The sequence below is a fragment of the Tinamus guttatus genome, unplaced genomic scaffold, assembly GCF_059628265.1.
Source record: "Tinamus guttatus ecotype Peru unplaced genomic scaffold, ASM5962826v1 Tinamus_guttatus_pri_ptg000262l, whole genome shotgun sequence".
In the NCBI taxonomy this organism is placed as follows: domain Eukaryota; kingdom Metazoa; phylum Chordata; class Aves; order Tinamiformes; family Tinamidae; genus Tinamus; species Tinamus guttatus.
In genome coordinates, this window is record NW_028288796.1 from 28,663 (window position 1) to 35,101 (window position 6,439).

Genomic DNA, 6,439 nt, shown 5'->3' on the forward strand with positions numbered 1-6,439 from the left:
GAGGTGATGTTGCAGCACTTGAATGATACCGTTTCTCATACTGAACCATCACTAAACTCGTAGCATTATTTGCCAAGTTAAAATACTGATATTCAGAAGAGGAGGAAGCAATATTTTGCTGCAAATAATAATTTGTCTGCAAATGCTACTCTATAGGTGTATGTGGGAAGAAATTTTGGGGTAGCTTAGTCTGCTTTTCCCCCCTCCCCTAAATCTGGTCCTTAAAAGGCAGGACCTTTCTCTATCCCAGTAAAACCAGTTTAATGCTACTTCCTCATGAGTCTGCTTCTTTGACGAAGCTGCTTCTGTATCATTCCTTTTGTTTGTGTGTGATCAGATTGTTTAATTCCTTTTGCTGATCACATATAGATGGCTTTGTTTTGGTGACAACTCCATTCTCCATCAGTATTTATTTGCTCAGTCTTTTTCTGGGGGATGGACTTTCAGAATATTTATCTGACATCATGGATTAGAGAATGCCAAAGAACTGTACTCAGACTCACAGGGCAAAAGATTGAATGCCAGGTTCTGTTTGATGCAATTTAAACCTTCTAAAATTCATGTCCCTAACAACTGGTGTGTGATTCCCATTAGCCCCTGCGCAGGGCAGATACCACCTAACTGGAGTCATGCAGGGACTAAGTATCAGTCCAAATAGTGTTGCTGCATTGAGGCAGTGGCCTCCTAGAGACCTTAGCTCCCTGGCAAGTCCCTTACTGCTCTAAGGAAACCCCATGCCAGCCTTCTCCCATTAAAATGGACAGTGACGCTGCTTTAAATTACAGTATAGCTATCTGCAGATGCCACCAGATTTCCTAGGCTAACATCGATGATACAGGTGGCATCAGTTGCATACATCGATGTATATTTTGTGTGTGAGCAACCTTAAAGAAAAAATGCAGTATTCTGGAAAAAAAGTGAAGGAAGCAAGTGAGCATGTGATTCTGAGTTCTGTGAATCCAAGGTGCAATATATTTTTTTTCAAGACAAGAAAACAAAATCAAATCCGAATTAACTAGATCTTAGTGTTCCCAATAATTTTATTGTTTCCATCCCTGTACTCAATCCCTAATTGACTCCTGTCTTTAACTAGAGGAGGCTCTTTACCCTTTGGGAACATGTTATTGTGCCTTCACAGCTGGTGCTTGTGCCTCCTGTGGAAGACAGTGGGCTGATTAGAATAAAGTAGGATAACTAATTTTAATAATTTAAAGTTAAGGTTTTTAGCTTTCTTATTTATGTGTTTGGTTTTAATCTTGCTTTACATTTTGCTTTTATTTTCCTCGAGACTTGAATCAAAATATATTTTAAATCAAATATTCCACTGTACCTTTATAGGTAGCCACTATGCCTTTATATATGTCTATTTAGTATTTAATTAGATTCTTGATTTTTACATTTTTATCATGAAAAAAATCTCCATTACTCTTTCAATGGCTAATTTTTATTTATGTTTGTGTTAAAGATATAATTTCACAAAAAGTTTGAACTTTTTAGGTTAAAATGTCTTATGCATGCTGAATACATATGAAACATGAATATTTTGCATTTAGAACTATTCATCACATTAACTATTAATTGTAGTTAACTAATTTATTTTGGTTCATTATGGAACAGAATTTCAAAGTTAAATTTTAAAAAGACTTTTTAAAATAATAACTCAAAATTTTAAGGAAGTAATATGCTATTTTTTTAGAGCCGAGAACTTCCCCACTGCAGTGAAACCTATGGTCTTTCACATTTGTTCTTTTGTGAACAGTTTCATAGCAATAAAAATATGTCCCCAAAGCCAGGCCACACGCATAGCAAAGACCCCCTCTGTCACAGGTTGTGAGCCTGCCTGTCATAACTGGCACAACCTTATGTACAATGCACGATGAAGTCTTGTCTTTCCTGGCTTTCACAGAATTTCAGGAACAGCATCTTTTCCCTCAGTGTGCTGTCATTCTGGTCCACGCATGTGCCTTTTCTTCAGCTGTAATTTCTGTTCAGGTTACTTCTGCCACTTCTCTTGGGTATTTCCAAGAGTCACAGTATTGAGATATTGATGAGGGATAGGCTCAAAAGCTTTGTCAAATTTTGCTGTTAGCTCTTTGGGGCATCTGAACTCTCAGTTAAAGAATCCAAAACCCAACTAAAATCTTGTGATGGACATCAGCTCCAGTGCCGCCTTCTACTAAGAGAAGATTGCTATTTCTTGAGCAGGGAATTGAATATGTTTCATATGCACCTGACAATCTTGAAGATTTAAGCTAGCAGAAAGTACACCCTGAACTGCACATGTGAAACTTGTCAACGGAGGCTCAAATCAGACTCTGAACCGTCAAGAACTACTTCTTAGAATGACCCCTTACTCGCTTACAGAAAGTTTGGATTTTTGCAATGATGAATGAGATTTGCTTAGCTAGGGCAGAGCTTTCTAATTTGATTTTCTGGCCCTTAGTTATCGTCTATTTTCCATGGCTTAAAAAACCCATCTTGTGCTAATTAGAGAGATTCATATCCTTCATTTAGAAGATCTAGGTTGAGTAATCTAGATTTGGGAGAAAGGTTTCCTGGCGGGGATGGAGTGGGATGTGGAGAAGGTGGCGGTGATTATACTGTTTTAAATTTCACATGACAGATATGATACTGATACTTTCAGTCATAGATTCAACAGGTAATGATTTTCTGTGGCAGCCCTTCATTCAGTTTCGGATCAGTTTGCTACTGTTAACATTAAGCACATAGGCTGCCAAATATGTATTCGGACAATAGAAAATGTGTGTGATTGCAATAGAGTAAACTGTTAATGATAAAAGATCTTTCCATTTAGTGTCTCTAGAGTAATGTGAATCTTAAAGATGCAGAAATGAAGTAACAAGCCCATTTGAGAAGACAGTGCGTCCGTATATATGTATCTTTGGGAAGATGAGTTGATCCAAGGCATTTTAAAATCAGATCCTTGCAGTTTTACACTATACCTACCACTTGTTCCATAAGCTGGACTTTTTAACGAATTACAAGAATTGTGTTTCATCCTATCTAAATGTAATTCAAAGCATTCCTGCACATGTCCAAGCTGTTGGAAGCTTAACACTTTTCTGGCTCCACAATTGGTAAGGCCAAGTGTCTAATTGAATCCAACAACTGCAACCAGCTTGGTTTTCAGTTCAGACTCGAGTGTAAGCCTGTGCTATGTAGTGTTGCTTCTAAGACTTATATTTAAATATTCCACAACACATCTAAAGCCCATGTGTGCTGTGGCTCATCACCCACCTTATCTGCAATGGTGCCATGGTTTTATGCCGTAGTGTATATGGAAGCTCTCTTGCTTTGCTCCTTCTTCTGTGCTGCTGCATACGTGAGGAGTAATTGGAGGGAGCCTTTAGGTAAAAAATGGAACAGTTACTTCTGCCTACTAGTGTTTGTGTAGGAGAACAGTTACAAGCTGCCAGCTCATCAGGCATGTGTTATCTGCACAGCAGGATTCTACAGTGAATTTTTACAGACTTTATCTGTAAAAAATAAATTCTGCTCTTCATTTTGGGGACAAAAAGCTATGAAATTACAGATAGTGATGTTACAACCTGAGTCACAGTAGTCCTCTGTTTCTTGCAAGCAAGTATAGCTGATTTTCTGAGCAGATAACTCATTGTAACTCCAGGTACTCTCAGAAAAAGTCCATTATCATCATTCCATAGAGAACAAATTGCATTACAGATTTATCTGCCTCCAATATTGAAATTTCCAGTGTTGCAGGAAATCTGAGTTTAGCTTTATTGCAAAATGCCATGCTATGGGATCAGTTGTGCACGTACATAATTTCTAGTATGATATGCAACATGAGACAAAAACGGTTATAGCTAGAATTGGCTCAAGGGATTAGGAAGATAGCATACTTTATGCTGATGGTTCTTCAGCTTCAGCTTCTTCTATTCCTCTGCGTATGTTCTAGCAGCCATTCTAGTGGCAGAAGGAAATCAGATAATTGTATCCAGACCTGAAACTACATTATCTGCAAGCCCACATGTGTCTGCTGCTTTGAATGTTGCTAACAGATTGATGACTCATCCCAGATAGAACAACTTATTCTATAAATCGAACTACTTTGTAAAACTAACTTAAGCCTATAAATGAAGCAGGTTGTCGGTTCAGTATCTTTAATACAACTTTTACTTGACCACGAGGCCAATGTACTATTGTACATTGAATCAGATTGCACTGACCTCACATTCCAGCAGGGAGATCCTCTATAGATGTTGTCTTAATCAGCTTTTTGTCATCTTCTGACACTGAAGAGCTATTAAGAGGTTTGTTGCATACTTAACTGCCAGAAAGAGATCCCACTCATGCCTGTGGACACTTTATACTATCTGTGCAAACTTAATTATGAAGTCCTGTGCTCAAATTTCTTGGAATAAATACATAGTTTCATTTTCATCAGTGAAATTAGTTACTTTTGCATTATCTGAAAAGTTGGTAAACTTACAGCCTTTTATGGCCGATATCTTTATGTCACTCTCCACAAACAAAGTAATTCTGAAACTCCGTCTTAAATATTAGTCTTGTGTCATATAGCTGAACTCTGGAAGGCTACAGGAGATATTTTAGAATGCATAGCCCTTTGAAATTTTGGGTGTGAGCACTGCTGGTATTTAAGTGAAAACTTAGCGCATGTCTTCAGGCAGAAGGCATTGCAAAATAATCTAATAATAGATATTCTGCATGAGCTCCTTTGTGTAGACACATTTATTCTGCGTTATGAGAGCTTTTTTTCTGCTTAGCCTAATCCACATCACTCTCAGCCTGAAATAAGAGGTTTACACAGAGAGCTATTGTAGAATATCAATTATTTTCTCTGTGTATAGAAAACTTCAATAACTGCAATACATGAAAGCCTAGGATATCCTTACAATAGATTGGATGATTGATGCCCATTATTAAATACCAATTTCACAGCTAGTACTGTCTGTAGTTTGCGGTGAGAGTAAAGGTAGCTCGTTAGAATTCTCTCTCAAAAAGAAAAAGAAATCTCATACTACTGATGTAGTAAAACTGAAGACAGGGAAAATCTTGTAAATGCTAAAGCAGATAAAACTTAGTTTCAGGTTCGGAATTTTTAGGCACATTTGAGTATTGATTTTGATTAGAGAATAGTTATTTGAAACTGATTTCAAAACTGTTAGAAAAGCTTCAGTAAGAAGTTTTACTTCCCCAAAACGCAGCTTGGAAGCTATGGCATCTGAGAGATGGGACATCTTCCTGGTGGTTCAGATCTCTCTTCCAGATGGGTGTTAGCAGGGGTCTGCAGCAGTGTTTCTACAGTGAGCGCCCGCTGGAGCAGGCTGCCCAGTCCCTGTCCTTGGAGCTGCTCAGAGCCCTGGGCAGGCCCCTGAGCAGACTGCTTGAGCAGGGTGCCGGCAGTAGTGGTGCCTTGTGGTCCCTTCCAGACCTGCCTTCCAATCCCAGCCTTTTTGGGATTCTGCAGTTCCAGGTCTAGCTAAAATCTGCTTATAATGCAGTGGGAAAAAAAAAAGTCAACAGGAAAGATTAAAAACCCTAGTGTAATGTGATGAGGACGCTTTCCAGAGTGGTTTGGTTTCATCATGCTTGGGCAGAAGCAAGATTTGAACACCGTCTTATGCTTGAGAGCTAGCACTTCAGTGGATTTTGAATGAGTTAGCAGTTTTAACAAATTTTAGCCATGTATGACAAATGTCTGAAATGTGTCAGTACAGGTTGTTCTACTGGGACATTCCAAGGGAGAAGGAGAAGAGACTTGGCAGTAAAAGTATAAAATTCCCCTTGCTCTGGTCTCAAATGGAAACTCAAGTTAGACAAAGCAAGGTTTGTGGAGAGTGAAATGAATTAAGTTGACTGCTTTGTTTGTTTTTGGTAATCTTTTTGAAGATCATGCCCTGAGCAGTAGATTCTGGATAGGCTATGACATCTGAAACTTGATTAATAGAGAAATCAAAAGTTAACCTAATCATTTGTGTGAGTCTCTTGCTTTTAATAGTCTTCTTTCTTAATATTTTTAGATGCAATGTTCCAAACTTATTTCTGCTGCATCCTGCTGATGGAGTGGGATGAATTAGGCCATCATATGTTTGGGTGGGAAGCTTTTGACTGGCACTTAGTTCAACGTGATTCCTGTTTTCTTTCTATACAAGAAGCTTCTTGCTTGAGGGAGACATGTACAAGGAAACAAAGAGACAATATGGGAAGCAACAACTTTTCTGTTTTTCCTTATGTTCTTTCCATCAGAAATATTTTCTTATTCAGTTATATTGTTTCCTCTCTCATTTCCACAACAGAATTTAAAGTATTAGAGATGGATAAGGATAACTTCAAGGAGGTGGTCAAGAAGAGCTGCTGTCCAGCAAGATGCTTTCTTTGCTATCCAGCACGGTGCCTCCTTTGATTTCTCTATACTTTGAGCAATTCCTGGTGGCAA